Here is a 19,241-nt window from a genome sequence, read left to right as displayed (position 1 = left end):
TATATTTTTCCTGAAGAATCTTATCAAGCAAAAGAATAAATTATATTAAAATATAATTAAGTAAAGCGAACCCTATGATTCATGAACATGATCACAACATTATTCTGGGCATTTCGGCACCAAACCATATTTTTGATAACTTTTTCCACCGACTTTTCTGAATTTTAAAATTCAGAATTTCTCAAGCAACAAAACCCATTTGCCCTTCGATTTTTTTAAGAAAATCCCAAATTCTCCGCTTCAGGCTTCCGATAAAGTCGAATAGATTTCGTACCGGTTTGTTTTGCCAGTCAGAGTTAAATGATTTTTAGTTTTTGACCCTTTTTCCATGGCTGAATTTGAAGATATTGGAGCTGATATCGGGTAAAGCTTAATCCTTTACCCTTCTTTTTCAATATAAAGCGCGCGGTTTTATTTTGGTTTTACTGATCATTTCGTTATTAAATATTGGTCGACTTATGGACTATTGAATTGGGGTTTTGTATGACTTATTATGCATGTAAGAATTAAGGAATTATTAATGAGTAAATTTGTTTATAGCGACTTAAATTATTTGTAGCTATGGAAACAGGCTGTTTTAAGAATAAGAAATTAGTCCTTCAGTGTAGGTGAAGGTTTTCTTTAATGTAGAACAAGAAAGGAAGAAGCAAAAGGTAAGGTTTCAGAATTCGGTTTGGTCTTCTATTTTGTCCTTTCCATCAAAGAAAGCAAGATTTTATTGTTGTTCGAGTTAATGGATCATGTTGTGATGGTTGTGACTTTTTTTGGTTGACAGTTCCGACATTGAAGCTGATGATTAAGGTTTGAAAATATATCAGAGAAAGATGTCAGTGATGAAGAGATTGAAGCAGACGAATTGGAGAGACGAATGTGGAAAGATCATATCAAGCTCAATAGGATTAAGCAAAGACAGAAGATTGCGGCTCAGCAGGCTGCGGGAAAGCAAAAATCAAAGCAGGCATCCGTTCAAGCTCAGAGGAAGAAGATGTCCAGAGCTCAAGATGGGATTCTCAAGTATATGTTGAAGCTAATGGAAGTCTGCAATGCGCGTGGATTTGTCTATGGAATCATTCCGGAGAAGGGCAAGCCTGTAAGTGGTGCATCAGATAATATAAGATCTTGGTGGAAAGAGAAGGTGAAGTTTGATAAGAATGGGCCAGCAGCAATAGCCAAGTATGAGGCAGAGTGTTTAGGTTCAAGTGAGTCTGAAAACAAACAAAATGGAAATCCGCAGTGCAGTCTACAAGACCTGCAAGATGCTACTCTTGGGTCCCTTTTGTCTTCTTTGATGCAACACTGCAAACCCCCTCAGAGGAAGTATCCACTCAGCAGTGATAAAGCATATGTCACTGATATTGCAAAGATCCGGAGGCTCGTACATCAATCAAAATGTTTACAAGATAAGATGACAGCAAAGGAGAGTGCAGTTTGGTTGGGGGTTTTGGGACTAGAGGAAGCTCTGATTCAGCACCTAGTGGTAATGGAATATCCAGCATGGCTGAAATTCCGCGTGGTGGTCGTGATGGTAAGAAACAACCTGCTATCAGTAATGACAGTGATTATGATGTTGACGGTGGGTGACATTGTAGGTTCACCTTCTTCCAGAGAGAGAGGAGAAATCAACTTACAGATGCAGAGCCTAGGCATATATAAGCGAAGATTCCCCAATCCCATCGAAGAAAATGAGCCCATAGAGAAACAGCCTAGGAGGAAGAGACCTTGTATAAGATCAAACCATGGTGATCAACAGCCTCTATCAAACCATTGGGATAAGCAACCTGGATCATCTTGTGATGATCATGTTAACGTGGAGTCAAGAAGCTTGGTTCCTGACATCACCAAACTAATGTATCTTTTCTTGAGTATAATATACCTGCCACTCGGCAGGGAAATGATGCAAGCACATTGATGCATGTGGAGAAATGTTTAGATGTTCAGTCTAATCTACCTACCTGAATTACAGCATTATCCTGCTGTACCTTGTGCTAATGAAATTTCCACTCAGCGAATGCTTGTAGATGGAAGGCCCATGCTCTATCCATTAATACAACATTCTGAGCTGCAGCATGAGGTGCAAATGAATTTTATAATCCATCGGATGAATATAGGCCTCATCATGATGGTCAACAAAGTCAGAGGGGGATGAATGTACCACAGATTACACAGAAAAAGGAGTTGATGCATCAATGCCTGGTGGAATGACATGATTACTGGGGGAGAATTGCACCATATGTAAAAGACATACTGCACAATGAACAAGATAGAGCTGTTCAGAACCCCTTTGGTTCGCCAACAAATGATCCCTTGTTTTATGGTGGCTTTAACAGCCCATTTGAACTTCCGTTTGATGGTACAAGTTCACTAGAGGAACTACTTGATGATGACTTAATACAATGCTTTGCTTAGGCTGAAAATTTGAGATATCAGGTAGACCTTTACTCTTCAACCCACAATGAACAAGATAGAGCTGTTCAGAACCCCTTTGGTTCGCCAACAAATGATCCCTTGTTTTATGGTGGCTTTAACAGCCCATTTGAACTTCCGTTTGATGGTACAAGTTCACTAGAGGAACTACTTGATGATGACTTAATACAATGCTTTGGTGCTTAGGCTGAAAATTTGAGATATCAGGTAGACCTTTACTCTTCAACCCGTTAATTTATGAATGATGATTAATAATTTGGTCTCATTCATTTATTGATGTGAATTTTGCAGGAACTGTGAAAATTATGCATTATAACACCTAGATTAAGGAATTTCGATTATCCATTAGTTTTTCTAGTTATGGTACTTAACTTTTCATTTTTCTTGAAGTATCTGTGTCCAACATATATATGTTGAATATGACCTTCCAAGAATCCTTCAATACATAGCTTTCTAGAACAAGCATTAGCATTTGAACATTCTTAGGCTAAGTCGTGTCTAGTTTTGCTCACCTTTTCACAGAGTAAAAACATATAATTCCAGCTCCCTTAAATGTAAATTGGCATGAAAGGATGCTTGTAAGTGTGTCATCGTAGAAACTGTCCATATGACAAATTTGTGACAAAATAAGAAATCATTGATCAATATATTTCTTGCATTTTAAATCAGTTTCTATCTGTATACAGTTATTATATCCTCAGCTTTTTGTTATTTGTTTTATGCTTTACACTTGTATAAGGCTAGTTTATTGGGGGGGAAGTCCAAACCCTGAACAAGGGGATGCTAATGCCACTTAACCACTAGAGCAATAGGGTATTCGCCGTACTTTGAATTTTGGATTGTTCTGTAGTACTAGAAATACTAGATCAGGGCTTTTTTAAGGTTATATGGAAACGGGTAAAGAAGGATTTGGGACCTTGATGATATTCTACAATTCTTACTGAAAAGAAAGGTCATTTGAGCTCCAAATGGAGATTTTAGTAGATCATCGATTCATGGCTTATTTTCATTATACACTATAACATACATATGTAGATATCAGGTGTTTCCTATCATGTCCTTTGAATCTTCTAATTGAATTAAAGGAAGATCCACCATTGGCAATAGCCTTCCTAGCCATCTCAGCCGTTCCTTCACTTTCTTCCTAACCTCACCTGCATCCATAACCTGTCATACGCCTTTATCTCATCTGCCGTCACGACTTCACTTGTCCTGTCCTAAAATCCAACTTCATCACTACAGCTAATCCAAGCTGCTTCATCATATATGCATTTAGCTGTTGCATACATATAGGCCATGTTACTATAGGCACACCACACCACAAGCTCTCCAGAATTGAGTTCCAACCGCAATGAGACAAGCCCTCCTACTGCCTTGTGCCTGAGATCCTCTACCTGTGGTGCCCATCCGCATATCAACCCCCTCCCTTGGATCCTTTCCAGGAACCCTTCTGGCAACATTTCTTCAGGACTTTTGTAATGAACGTTTCCTGCAGCATCGTCTTGTGATTGCAGTGGTGGTGGCATATGCAAGGACCATAAGAACTTATGCTCACTCTGCTCTAGCCCAAGTGCTATTTCTTTAACTTGGGGTGGTCCATGGCTACCCATGCTTCCGAAGCAGAGATAAACCACTGATGATTCAAGCTGACTATCGAGCCATTTCATGATCCTGTCACGTTGGACCTGGTCCAATTCGACGTGAGGCAAACTGTTGAGGTGATTTACTGGTTGAACTGGATAAGTGGGAGGATTCTGGCCATTGTAAAAACAATTAACAGCATAAGGCTCAAGCTCTTCAAAACGTATTTATCAAGATACCTTGGGCATGCCTGAACTTTTCACCAATCTGGACAAATGCAGTATAGCCTCCATCCTTGTAAACAGAAACGAGGGCAGAACGCGTGAAGGACAGGATTTACAAATCCTGGGATCAAATGTTGAAGATCCATTTCTGGTCTCAGGTTTCGGGTATTCAAATACCAAGCTGTTCTGGCGATGTCAAGTTAGTAGTACATCATGAGGCCAAAGAAGGCTGCGTTTGTGGTTAAGTATATATACAAAGGAAGACCCAATTCTGTAGCGATATCGACCATGGGGGCACAAAGAGATCAAGAACTAATCCCGCAACTCGGGCTGAAGCCGAATCCGAAGTAGATCTCACAGACATAATATCCATGACAGCATTTCTAACGGGCAAAGTAGCTTTGGACCAATTCGTAGATAAAGGCTTCTGTTGATAACTTGAAAAGATCTAACGAGGGAGGTGAATTTGGTGGATTCGATCAGGTTGGCACGTAGCAAGTGATTCGGTGTAGGCGTCGACTATACCCGAAAACCACTTCATGGAAAGAATAGTGACCGAAATTCGGTCATCGGAATGGATAAGATGCTTTGTAAATTCACCAGTTGTGACCAAGTGGCCGACTCCTGGTGTTGGAACGAATATCAGCTCTACTTTCTTCATTACCTCAAATGTTTCGACTTTACTTGATTTAATGTTGGAAATAAATTTAAAAAGTATATATTTTTTATAATTTAAAGCATGGATTTGAAATTTTGATTTACTATATAATTATAGGGATGAAATGCTTACATCTTGACTAAATTAGATAGGATTCAATATTGTAAAATATATAAAAAAATTATGATTTTATATATTTATATAATATTATTTGGTTTAGTGGGATGAGCCATATCCTTAAACAAAGTCAGAGATTCAGATTTTATTGTGAATAGAGTAAATTGATTTAGAGAGTTATCCTTATAATAAACCTTTGTAATATTCGATTAACTTATTAATCTCATTTTTAAGCTAAATTTGCACTTAAACTAATATGAACACCTCTGAATTCAAAAATTAATGAGAAATATTACTTCATATGTATTTTATCACATAATTTATATTAGGATAAACTACATCAAATACTAAACTTTACCGCTGACTCGTTATACCATTGAACTTTTAATTTTGTCAATTATAACAATGCTTTTTAATTTTACATTCAATTATATCACTCTGTCGTTAAGTCGCTAACGAGAAATGACACATTAACAATTTTTATCACTACACTTTTCAGTCGCCACCGACAACTAAGCACCGTTGTTCATTGGTCATATGTTGCGACAAGATCAACATCAAACCGATCATATTTCACCCCTTGTTCTTCTCATAGGATTGGTTTTCCATGAAACCCACTCAAAACCAACAAAAACCATTTAAAAGTTCAACGTATTAATATTCTAATCTCATTCAATGACCGATCGATGAGGCTAGTTTTGAGGAATGTTGTTTGTCTTCTCGAAATAATTTTTCACCGTTTAGACTTTTAACGAACACCCCAAGCCCTGTAAATCTAATAAATCTTCAAACATCTAAAAATAGTAGAATTTTTGTGTTTAATTTCGTCGATTTTGAGTGTATTTCATGAAAAACTAATCATATGAGAAGAATAAAGAGTTGTGAACATTTAGGTACCTTTTGCTTCGAAATATGATCATAAAGTGCGGCGATTGGCTGCCGACAACAATAAAAAAATACAATGGTAAAAAATCAAATTTTAAAAGTTTAGTTGCATAATCTTTACATCAATAAACATTGCTTGCGCTTGGTGGCACACGCTCATGCTTGCATAAGCATCAATTTTGGAACCCAAATAGGCCAAAACAAGATCCAGGAGGAACAGTTTTGGTAAATATGGAGATGTACTAACTTGTCAATGTTATTTGATGTAGTATCCATCTCTTAGTGTACATAAAGTTTGCTGTGCATTCTTCGGGAATCTAGTTTGTCATCAGCAGCAGATTGAAGTGACATCTGCATTAATTTGTACACAACCAACGAATACTTGTCCTGATACATTCTGTTAATCAGTAGGTTGATTTGTTATTAAAAAATAATAATAATAAAATGTAATGTTTAAAACGATATTATTTTAGACATCATAACAATCACAAAAAAATTATTGTTCGAGTGTCATATGTTACATCAACTGTCATTAATCATGTTTTCGCATATTACTTAACAATGAAATGACATAATTAACTGTAAAACTAAAATTTAATAATATAATTAATAAAAATTAAAAGTTTAATTATATAAACAAATCAACCTACAAATCTGTGGTATCTAGGGTGTTTTTCCCGAAAAATTATCTTTTTAATTTAATATTCTCGATCAGGCACCGGTCAGATTATATTTCTCGATCTAACACCTTTGTAGTAAGCGCACCCCCTGTAGCGCGCTATACGCTGATTTGGTGCCACATGGGGTAAGGCGTGCCCCTACGGCGCGCCTTATGCTGACATGGATACACGTGTGTATGGCGCGAGGGAGGTTGGTAATTAAGGGTATAGCGCAGAGCAGGGTCGCCTTACTTGTGATTTGACACGTCAGAAAGGGCGCCCTGCCCGCGCTATACCCTTAATTATCAACCTACCCCGCCCGTTCACACCCATCCCTCCCTATAATACCCCCATTCTCAATCACTTTCACACAAATCCTCACAACTTCTCTCAAATACTCTTATATTCTCTTATTAAGGTATATTTTATTATATTTAGTATTTTTTAGTAATTTATTTAATTATTTTAATTGTTTAATATTTTATTTAATTTTTTTGCAGATATAAAATGGAAGGCGGTCTACTTTTGTTGGATGGAAAATCATATATCTCGACACTTTGCTGATAACGGTAACATTTTAACGTTTAATTTAATTAATTAATTAATTAATTTAATGCATGATTATTAGTTTAAAAATTAATTTGTGTAATTATTATATTTTAGGAGAGAGACCGTATATTAGATCCTTTTATTAGGAACCTTAAGTTAGTTATACCTACTCGTGTAATGTCGTATTTAGTAGAGGCTGGATTCGGTCACCTAGGTATATCAGGGTCACTGTAAGATAGAATCAGACCTTATTTCTGCCTTAGTAGAGCGGTGGAGGCCGGAGACCCACACATTCCATCTTCTGTGCGGAGAGTGCACGATCATGCTTGAGGATGTTTCTATGCACCTGGGGCTTCCGGTGGATGGAGGTGTGATATCAGATAACTTCCAGTTTTGGACTACTTTGTGCCGGGTTAGTCTAGGATGTGTTCCGGAAAATTTTAACGGTGGACGGATACTGTTAAATTGGTTAGATGCAAATTTTTTAGAGTTGAGCGAGGACGCGTCTGACGATGAAGTTAAACATATGCACGGCATGTATACTACAGCTGATAGGAGGGTTGCTGATGCCGAACAAATCGCGCAACCAAGTTCATTGTATGTGGTTGCAACATCTTGGCGACTTTCATCTGGGCCGAATCACTCAGTTGGGGCTCAGCAGTTTTGGCTTGCCTGTACAGGGAGATGTGTCGAGCCATTGACTACAGGCGTAATGCTATCGGCGGATGTCTCATGCTATTACAGTCTTGGGCATGGTATCGATTGCCCTTTTTATGTCCTGTTGTCAAGAACCCATTCGTATTTCCGCTACTCCTAAGGTAATTATAAAACTAATTTTGTATATTAATAATTTTATACAGTGAATAAAAAATTATTTTTCTTGAATAGGTGATCTACTGATAGGAAAAATCATTAGGAACTACCTGATGATTTAGAAAAAATTAGGGTGTTAATCGATCAGAAGGCTGGCACACATGTATGAATTTTAATGTTTAAAAATCGATTTTAGATTATAGTTATATAATTAGATTATTTTGATAAAAATTATATTTGTTTTAGTTTGAATGGGTGACATATTCTACTGATGATGTGAGGGCGGTGATCCCACCTGAGTTGAGGGGCCCATCAGATGTTTGGATGGCGATAGTCCTTTTGATATGTTATGCGACCGTCGAGTGGCACTCCACTGATCGCGTGCTCCAGCAATTTGGTTGTTTTCAACCAATTCCGAAAGCATCTCGCAATATGAACGAGTTGCATATCATAGATAGACGCGGCAAGACAGATACAGATTGGCTGGTGAGGCATCATGCGTGGGTCGTGTTGTGGGAGGATCGACATCGGTGCCTTCCCCGTAGAGAGCCCATTTTACTTGACCTCTTGATGGTTGCTGACGGTTATTACGAGTGATTCAACAGTAATAGGAAATCGTTTCTGCTTCCCGAAGATGCACGAGGGCAGACTTTTCCGCTACGTCGACAGAGACGTTCACCGACACAGCACCATCGTCCCCCGACTCGTGGACAGAGAACAGGTGCTTCCGGTTCATCCTCAACTGCACCATCAGAACCTTCACAGCAGCTACCGTATCCACCGGCTTATATACTGCAGCCATATATGATGCCGCCACCGCCGCCTTCACCTGGTTTTATGACCCCGCCGCCGCCACCGTCACAGAGTTATATGACCCCTCCTGGAGGCTATTATGGGTGTATGTTTGCAGATCTGACTTGGGGTTCATATGCTCACATTTTGGCGGGTTCAGCCTCATCACCCATAGTCGCAACACAGACACCTCATGTACAGTTTTCACACTCAGCGATGTCTGGGTTTTATGAGTTTTTCCAGTTTTCGCAGGACGATCGGATAGTCAGTCATATACCCTCGAGAGTCCTTATTCTATGGAGGTGCTTCATCATCATCAGCTCCTCATCAATAAATGTAGCTGCTCAGGACGACGACAACGACGAAATAATTTAAATAATATATGACCAAAAATATAACACAATAAATTTTTTACACATAAACGTAAATAATTTAAATAATATAATTTTATATTATTACTGCACCGCAAAATATTTCGACGTATGCTCCCACTTTCTAATTCTACAAACACAGAAATTAATTGAAAACAATTAGTATAATTTTTTCAAATAATCATATAACTATAAAATAAATATAACAAAATTACCTTATAACGAAAGATCGAGCAAACTTCTGAATCAAATATAAGATGATTGTCGGATGTTATTTATTGATTCAAAGGATTGTTGGTGAGAGAGTTTATGGAGACGACTATTTATAGCCGAGATAGGATACCTTAAAGCCGAGAAGTTTGAGAAATAATGCAAGTCGTGGTCCTTGCACCGCGCCTTGCATTATGCATGTTTGATAATTGAGATAATTAAATAGCACAGCCCCTGCCCCGCTATCTTACGTGGCGTATGGGCAGCCCCTGCCCCACGCTATACACACATGTATCCATGTCCTGCGGCGCGCCTTACCCCACGTGACGCCAAATCAACGTAGCGCGTTGCAAGGGGTGTGCGCCTTACTGCAAAGGGTGTTAGATCGGGAAATATAGTCTGCCGATGCCTAATCGAGAATATTAATAAAAAGATGATTTTTCGGGGAAAACGCCGGTATCTAGTGTTTACTCTTTAACATTTTTCTAAAAGGTTTCATATATCGGAGTACATATGCAAAAATTTCACTTTAATATGTCTAAATAAATATCGGTTTGGAACATTTCATTCCCACCCCTATTCATTTCCATTTATGAAAGAAACAATTGAAAGAGCAATAAACAACTAATGTAACATGACACGTGTCAATTTACATTATCAATGCCAAGTCAGAAACCGAAAATAAAAGGGTAAACTGCATGTTAGTACCATGACAATCATTTTTCTTCCATTTCATCCACCTAACTATTTTTTATTTCAAAATCATATCTAACATTTAGTTTTGATTTTAGTCTAATCATCGAAGTTTAAAAATTAACAGTGATGTTGATATATCATCATAAGATATTGTCACATCATCATTGTAAAAATAATAAGGGTAAATTATACCACTGAGCACTCAATTATTTAGTTTTTACTTACCACCGATCTTTCAATTTTATAATCATATCACCTAACTATTTAATTGTTACCAATCAAGCCACTAGACATTAACAATTGAAGGAAATGTTGACATGACAGTTAAAAAAATTAGCATAATTCTACATTTAGTCCTCAATGCTTATAAATTCTATCAATTTGATCCTAATTTAAATTTATTTCAATATATTAATCTTACAATCAGGTGGTGACATGTGTCAATTGCCGCATTAACAACTCCATTTTATTAACTATCACACCATCATATATCTTATTATCACTATTGGCACACAAAAAGATATTGAAATCGTTATAAAAAGACTTGAACCCGAGTCATTAAGGTATAGTAAAAATTGTTAGCCACTAGACTAAATAATAAAATGATATTAATTTATGATATTTTATATAGAGAATAACAAAACCACGAAATAATTATAATATAAAAAAACTATTTAAATAAATAATAATATTATAATAATAAATAAATCTAATATAAGATAATAATAATAATAATACATTATTAATAAACAATATGTGGTTTATGTATTATAAAATATTAGATTATATTTTTAAAAACCATATTAAATAATTCACATATAAAATATAATTAATAATTTTAAATAAAATAATATGTGATTTAAATAAATCTAATGAAAAATATTTTAAATCTAATACAAATATTATTTAAATAGATAATATTGTCAATAATTTTGCATTAACTGAAATAATGCCTAATATATTATTTTATAGTTATGTCGTAACACCCGGGTTAGTAGTTTTGGGTTTACCCGAGAGGTAAGTGTTACCTTGTGAAATTTATAAATCAAATTGTTGAGTTTAATTGGGTGGGATTTGGGGCCTAAATAGTCACAAAAAGGGGATTTTTAATTAAGGGACAAAATATGAAGGATTAAAGTGTAATTAGATCATTATTGGTTTTGGAAGATTTGTTGAGGTATTAAAGGGGTTTCAACCGTAGGTTCCTTCCCACTTCTCTTCTCTTCATTCTTCTTCCTTCATCTCCTTCAAATGACTATAGCTTCAAGGTAAGATCTTGAACCTTCTTTTTACTTATCTCTTCCTAAAAACCCCTAACAACCTTATTTTTTAAGAAGATACAAGCTTTGCATTTTGTTTGCATGAAAAAGAGGGGTTTTCTCCATCCAAGCCTTGAGGAGGTTGAATTCTAGCTAAAGGAGGTTATTTCGGGATTCAAGCATAAAGTAGTGTATTTCTAATCATTTGGAGTATTAAAGTTTCATAAATCCATGGTTTTTGCTAAGATTTGATGATTTGAGCATTTTAGGGTTCATATTTGATTTCTCACCAAATCATATTTTTTGTGTTAATAATATGTTTTAATGATGCCTAATGACCCTAAATAACTTACTAAAACTTTAGAGTAAGTTTACAAACCAACTCATGTCATTTGGAGTGATTTTTGAGTGATTCTTATGCTTAAGCAAGTCATTCCCAGAAAAATGATCGATCTCTCAACCAAAGGGATCGATCCCAAAGTTTCTGTCTAGTAAAGGATCGATCCCTTTTCAAAATGATCGATCCCTTAAGAGAAAGGATCGATCCCTTTTTAAAAGGATCGATCTCTTGGAGAAAATGATCAATCTCTCGAAAGAAATTATCGATCCCTTATTTGTTTTGCTCGATGAAAAATGATGGATTTGCATTCATTAGAGGTCCTAAGTGTTGTTGAATGTTCTTTTGACCTGTTTAAGGTCCATAAAATCTAAGGACGATCTGTAATAGTAAGACTTAGTACGTGAGGGAAATGACCCAACATACCTAAAAACACTCGTAGGAGTAGGTTACACCGGGTGTAACCATATTAAGCGTAATACACTAGAGTATCTTCAATAGAGGGGGTATACGAATGGTTGGGATTGAGGATAAGTACATGAGATACCCGATGAGTGGTACGATAAACATGTCAAATTCATTATCGACTAAGACGTGGTGTTTAATGAACGTCAGTGAACCGAAAATGGATAATTTATTCCACTACTTAAAGGGGGTATTGAGAGAAGTAAGATAAGAGTGTTAGGAGTGTTGTTACATCGTAACGAGCCGAGTCAGGTATCGGCTAACCAGTGGATCAGGCAGTGTACTGCAGACACCATAATCACCGGGAAATTGTGAAATGCTTGGAGACCTCTCCGGAGGTAGAAATGAGTAAAATACCTTATGAGTAATAATACCCTCCCATAACGTCATAAATGAGAGGAAGAAGGAGATAGTCTCGGGTGAAGGGGATATTACCTCACCTGACTTCGATAAGTTCAGTATCGAGTGATTGAGCTACCTCGCCTGCTTCGGTGTGGTATCAGTTGACGTGTGTTAAGGCGTAGCTATAGATGAGAGCCTTATAATAATAATGAGATAATAACATTAAGTATGTGATAACCATAAAAGCCTTATGAGGTAAGATTCCATAAGGCTTATGCCCTTGTGTGTCGCTCGGGAAATGAGGACAGTCAAGTAACTTTAGCAATAGGATGATCGTCTTGAGTGCATAGGATATTCAGATATATCCAAGTCAATGCAAGATGCACTTTAGTCACTAGTTCAATGTGATATTGATATGTGACCCAAAAACGTTCCGAGTACTCAAGAGGAGTAGACTAGCCAAACAAGTGTCGATCGATGTGTGTGACCTAGACCTAGCCTAAGGTATTGGGAGGTGACAACGCTATTTGACCCGCACCTCGCCTAAGATACTTGGGAGATTTCGGTGCTATGTGACCCAGATCTTGTCTGAGATACTTGGGAGATGCTGATGCTGTGACCCAGGTCTACCCAAGGTACCTTTATTAAACAAATAGAGGTGTGAGTTCCATGATGCTATGTGACCCCGAGCTACACCACGATGCTCACTTATGGTGAGTGATAGTACCAGGGTCTCTGCGATACTGGGTACCGTCATTGTGTTAGGCATGATGATGCATTATAGGATGATAATGAGGTTAGAGACTTAGTACTTGTATACTCATGGCGGGGCCCTTAGCGAAGACTAAGGGAAGCATGAGGGGTAGATCCGAGAGATAAAACTGGAGGACCTTATGTAGGTAGCAGTGATTGGAATCATGTGTGTACCTACTGCTTATTACTATATCTCTAGCATACTTTCGTTTATGGAATTCTTATGGTGCTCTAGATTAACGATTATACTGTTGAGCTTTGTAAGCTCAATATTCGGATGTTTTCCGTTGGCATGTCCGTAGCTTGAGTAGTTCGTGGAGCATTGTCGCCGTAGGACTTCCAGCATCTCAGACAGAGTATTGTACTAGCTTTAGCAGGCATGTGTATTCGTAGAACCTTACTTGTATTTGAGTTGTAAACTTCAAATGTATTATTTTGATTTAAATCATGTGTCATGGAGCTCCGATTTTGTAAAAAATGTTTTATAACAATTATGTTTTATTATGATACCATTCAATACATTGAAAAGTAAATGAACATGTTTTGAGGATTAGAGGTTGTCTCAGTAGCCTAGTGTGACACTTTAGGCCTAATCGGGTTTAGGGTGTTATATATGTTCTTTACATATATAAAATATTTTGGCTTAACATCAAATTGTGATTTATTCTAGTGGCTAACTAAATTCTATCTTATATTAAAGACTTCCTAGCCATCCCCCCATTTCCTTCACTTTCTTCCTCACCTCACTGCCTTCATCCATGACCTGTCGTACGCCTTCTCTATCTCATCCGCCGTCATGATTTCACTTGTCCCAATCCTATAATCCTACTTCATCTACGCTACCGATTCAAGTTCCTTCATCGTACATGCATTTAGCTGTTGTTCAGCGTACATTGGCCATGTTATATGGGCACACCACACCACAGGCTTTCCAGAATAAAGTTCCAACCGCAATGAGATACAAACCCTCCTATTGTCTTGTGGCTGAGAACCTCTACTTGTGATGCCATCCGCATCCGCATATCAGCCCCCTCTCTTGGATCATTTCCAGGGACCATTCAGGCAACATTTCCTCTGGATTTTTGTAATGATCGCCACCGTCTTATTGCGGCAGCGACATATGCAATGACCATAATCCGAAAGAAAAGATAAGCCACTGATGATTCAAGCTGATTATCGAGCCATTTCATGATCCTGTCGTTTGGACTGGTCCCAACTCAAGGTGAGGCAAACTTGAGGTGAATCACTGGTCCACTGGATAAATTGGAGGTTTTGGCCTTTGTAAAACAATCAACAGCATAAGGCTGAAGCTCTTCATGATACCTTTGGCATGCTAAACTTTTCAGCAAACTTGGAAAAAGCGGTATAACCCCCATCCTTTATAACAAAAACGAGGTATAGAACGCGTGAAGGGACATGATTTACAAATCCAGGGATCAAATGTTGAAGATCCATGTTTCTGGTCTCAGGTTTCGGGTATTCAAATACCGAGCTGTTGTTCCAATGTCGAGTTGGAAGGTACAGCATGAGCCAAAAGGGGCCGCATTTGTGGTTAAGCATATATAAGAAGGAAGACCCAAATCTGATGCGATATCAACCATGGGGGCTCAAAAGAGATCAAGACTAATCCTGCAACTCGGGCAGAACCCGAATCAGAAGTAGATCTCATGGACATAATATCCCTGACAACATTTGTAACGGGAGCAGAGTAGCTTTGGCAAAATTCATAGATAAAGGCTTCTGGTGATAACTTCAAAGAGGTGAATTAGGTGGATTCGATCAGGTTGGCAAGTACAAGCGATTCGGTGTAGTGGTCGACTAAACTAAAAGACCACTTCATGAAAGAATAGTGACAGAAATTCGATCATCGGAATGGATAAGACGCTTTGCAAATTCATCAGTTGTGACCAAGTGGCTGGCTCCTGGTGTTGGGACGAATATCAGCTCTACTTTCTTCATCTCTCACTCTGTTGCTATGCTCAGTGCTGTCTAAAATCTCTCATGCAAATGAATGTGTGCATAAATAATTTTTTTATGTTTCAGAACTTTCTATTTTTCAAAAAAATTATGTTTCAATTTCACTTAATCTAATTTAAAAACAAATTTTAGCTTTACTTTTTTTATTATTTAAAATATAGATTGAAAATTTGATTTATATAATTTATAGGAATGAAATGCTTACATTTGACTAAATTCGATGAGGTTTAATATTATAAAAGAATAAAATGAATTTATCAAAATTTATAAAAATTCATTAAATAGACGTCTAATAATCTATGGGTTTCGGTTATACATGTTTAAAGTTGAATCAATAGAATAGGTTCAAGTTGTAAGTAATTTGATATCATTTAAGTTAGTTTCAAATTTTAGTTTTTGTGTATATAAAAAATCTTCATTAAAAGACTCACTCACAAAACTTGATGCACAACACGAGAATTGGTTAAGACAAAATTCTAAAATCGAAAGTACAAAAAAAAGAAGAAGTAAAGAGCTGAAATTTATTCAAATCGCTACCCAAATTTTAGAATGTAATAAATAAAGTAAACAACTAATGAAACATGACAAGTAACACACATATACATATTAGTTGTTGGCTGTAATATCCTCTATAATCTTCTAATTGAAGTAGAGGAAGATCCACCATTGTAACAGCCTTCCTAGCCATCCCACCCATTTCCTTCACTTTCTTCCTCACCTCACTGCCTTCATCCATGACCTGTCGTACGCCTTTCCTCTATCTCATCCGCCGTCACGATTTCACTTGTCCCCATCCTATAATCCAACTTCATCTCTACTGCCATCCAAGTTCCTTCATCGTATATGCATTTAGCTGTTGTTCAGCATACATCGGCCATGTTACTATGGGCACACCACACCACAAGCTTTCCAGGATGAATTCCAACCGCAATGAGAAACAAACCCTCCTACTGCCTTGTGGCTAAGGACCTCTACCTGTGGTGCCCATCCGCATATCATCCCCCTCTCTTGGATCCTTTCCAGGAACCCTTCGGCAACATTTCCTCTGGATTTTTGTAAAGAACGGCAGCGCTTGTTGTGGTGGCATATGCAATGACCATAAGAACCTATACCCACTCTGCTCTAGCCCAAGTGCAATTTCTTTCACTTGGGGTGGTCCATGGCTACCCTCGCTTCCGAAGCGAAGATAAACCACTGATGAGTCAGGTGATTATCGAGCCATTTCATGATCCTGTCGCGTTGGAACTGGTCCAACTCAGGGTGAGGCAAACTGTTGAGGTGAATCACTGGTCCAACTGGATAAATCCGAGGGTATTGGCCATTGTAAAAACAATCAACAGCATAAGGTTCAAGCTCTTCAAATGTATTTATTATGATGCCATTGACATGCCTGAACCTTTCAGCAATATGGAGAAATGCGGTATAGCCTCCATCCTTGTTAAACAGAAATGAGGGCAGAACGCGTGAAGGGACAGGATTCACGAATCCAGGGATCAAATGTTCAACATCCACGTTTCCAATCTGGGTTTCGGGTATTCAAACACCGAACTGTTTTGGCGATGTCGAGTTGGTAGGTAGAGCATGAGGGCAGAGAAGGCCGCATTTGTGGTTGAGTATATATAAGATGGAAGACCCAATTCTGATGCGATATCAACCATGGGGGCACAAAGAGACAACAAACTAATCCAGCAACTCGGGCTGAACCCGAATCGGAAGTAGATCTCATGGACATAATATCCTGACAGCATTTCTAACGGAGGCAGAGTAGCTTTGGCAACGTTCATAGATAAAGGCTTCTTCTGATAACTTGAAAAGATCTAATGAGGGAGCATCTACCTGAGGGAGCTGAATTAGGTGGATTCGATCGGGTTGGCTCATAACAAGCGATTCGGTGTAGGCTGCAAGCGATTCGGTGTACTCGTCCACTGAACTCGAAGACCAGTTCATGGAAAGAATAGTGATAAAAATTCGATCATCGGAATGGATAAGACACTTTGCAAATTCACCAATGGTGATCAAGTGACCGACGTCTGGTGTTGGAACGAATATCAGCTCTATTTTTCCATCCCTCGTTCACTCCGACTCCTGTTTAATCTTCTTTGCTGTACTGCTCAACGCTGGATAAAATCTCTTAAGCGAAGGAATGTGTGGTAGCAAATAGACAATGCTGATATATATATATATATATATATATATATATATATATATATATATATATATATATATATATATATATATATATATATATATATATATATATATATATATATATGATATATATATATATATATATATATATATATATATATATATATATATATACTTTTACCCAATCCAATAATATTTGAATATTTTAACAATCATACATAATGAATTAATTAATATAAATTTAATTTCTAAATAATATTATTATTTGATTCATAATCGGATGTAAATTATAAATAAACTCATATTTGAAAACAGATTTACTAATACAAATTCAACAAGAGTAAGCATTCGATCAAATCAAGTTTGTGCTTTCCAGCTCGTATCCAATAACTTTAAAAAGTAGGATATTTATCTATTCAAGGGAGAGGATAGCAGAACAGGCCGTAATTGGTAGCAAGCCCAATATTTTAATATTTTAGTTAAACTACACATTTTGTAGTTAAACTATTAGTTTTGATCTATTTTAGTATAAACTTTTAATTTTTTTAATTAAACTTAAAGTTTAGTTTTTATTTTAATTTAGAAGCCCTTCATTAAAAATTTAATGTGTTTAATTTTAGTATATTTAAATACCTAAACTTTTTAAAAAAAATTCAAAATATAACGTTAAATTCTGAACGGAGGTACTAAAATGAAAAAAAAACTATAGTTTTTAACGGCATGATACTAAAATGAAATAAAAACTAAACTTTAGGTATGGTTTTAAAAATTAAAAGTTTAAGTACTAAAACGAAAATAAACCGATAGTTTAGATATTACATATGTAATCTACCCTATTTTGAATCATTATTGTTTTTTAAACCAAGAAATGAGTCCAAACTAGCAAGGAACAAGAGTTGGATGATATCTAATTTGCACCCATTAAAGACATATTATTTCCAACCAAACAATAGTTGAAGGGATAAAGTGCCAAATGGAGTTCTTGGATTTAGATAAACAAGATTGGTGCCAAAGGGACAAGAAAGTAGCAACATCACCTGAAAAATGAACGAAAAATCCCAAAGATTAGAAAAGCGCATCCAAATCCCACAAAATACCTTACGGTGCAAAAAAAAAAAAAAGGTGGGAAGCGACTTCAATTTCAACCTGCAAATGAAGATGATTACGAAGAACAAGCACCCAAAGAGTCATCCTTACAAAAGGAATTTATCACCCCCTTCCACATTCAAGATGGGATTAACATTGTATTTGCAACATAAAACTTTCTTCCGCATACTATCTCTCTCGTTCGAAAAATCTAAATCCAAAATCCCCAGGCCATAACTCGTCAACGGGGAACACACGTCTGACTGTTTAATCTAATGGATCCCCAGAGAAAGGTAGACATCACTCTATTCAGTTTATAAGCCACAACCCTAGGTAGTCTGAAAATAGAAAGATAATATATAGGAAAAGAAGACAATACTGACTTCATGAGAATAACACTTCCCCCAAAAGATAGATTGTTGGATTTTCAACTAGCCAATCTGTTATAGAACCTACTGACCACTGACTGCCACAAAGCACAAGAATTCCATAGAGAATACACTTTCATATTTATTCCGAACGACCTACATTTTCTGAGGTTAAGTTGTAACCCAGAAACCACCTCAAAAAATACATATTACTCGTTTAACATTTCTAACTTCACACAATGAGGTATTGAAGAACATCATCAGCTAATCTACTGTAACGCCCTTGATCCGTGTACGTTTCGATATACGAGTTAAAGATGTCACATCAACTTATAAAACATTCACTAAACTGAAATGCTTAAATTTTTTGTTTCGTTTTAAAATGCTCCTATTTTTAACTTTAAAAACTATTTTATGAATATCTTAAATTATAAATTAATATTTTGTTGTAGAAAAATAAATTTATTTGTCAACCAGTGATTTTACTGTTTAGCGTATTTTTGCAAATCATTTAAAACATAATAATA

General features: G+C 36.7%; 4 pseudogenes; 1 reads left to right on the top strand and 3 right to left on the bottom strand.

Annotated features, from left to right (window-relative positions):
- Positions 1-103: 103 nt before the first annotated feature.
- LOC120150224 lies at positions 104-2,421 on the top strand (annotated as a pseudogene).
- A 1,041-nt stretch (positions 2,422-3,462) lies between these two features.
- On the bottom strand, positions 3,463-4,891 carry LOC120149474 (annotated as a pseudogene).
- A 9,487-nt stretch (positions 4,892-14,378) lies between these two features.
- LOC120149466 lies at positions 14,379-15,094 on the bottom strand (annotated as a pseudogene).
- Positions 15,095-15,674: 580 nt separating this feature from the next.
- On the bottom strand, positions 15,675-18,451 carry LOC120149456 (annotated as a pseudogene).
- Positions 18,452-19,241: the final 790 nt, after the last annotated feature.

Source organism: Hibiscus syriacus, unplaced genomic scaffold, assembly GCF_006381635.1.
Source record: "Hibiscus syriacus cultivar Baekdansim isolate YM2019G1 unplaced genomic scaffold, ASM638163v2 tig00002793_pilon, whole genome shotgun sequence".
NCBI lineage: Eukaryota > Viridiplantae > Streptophyta > Magnoliopsida > Malvales > Malvaceae > Hibiscus > Hibiscus syriacus.
Note: the sequence above shows the minus strand (reverse complement) of the source record. Positions and strands in the feature narration are given on the sequence as shown.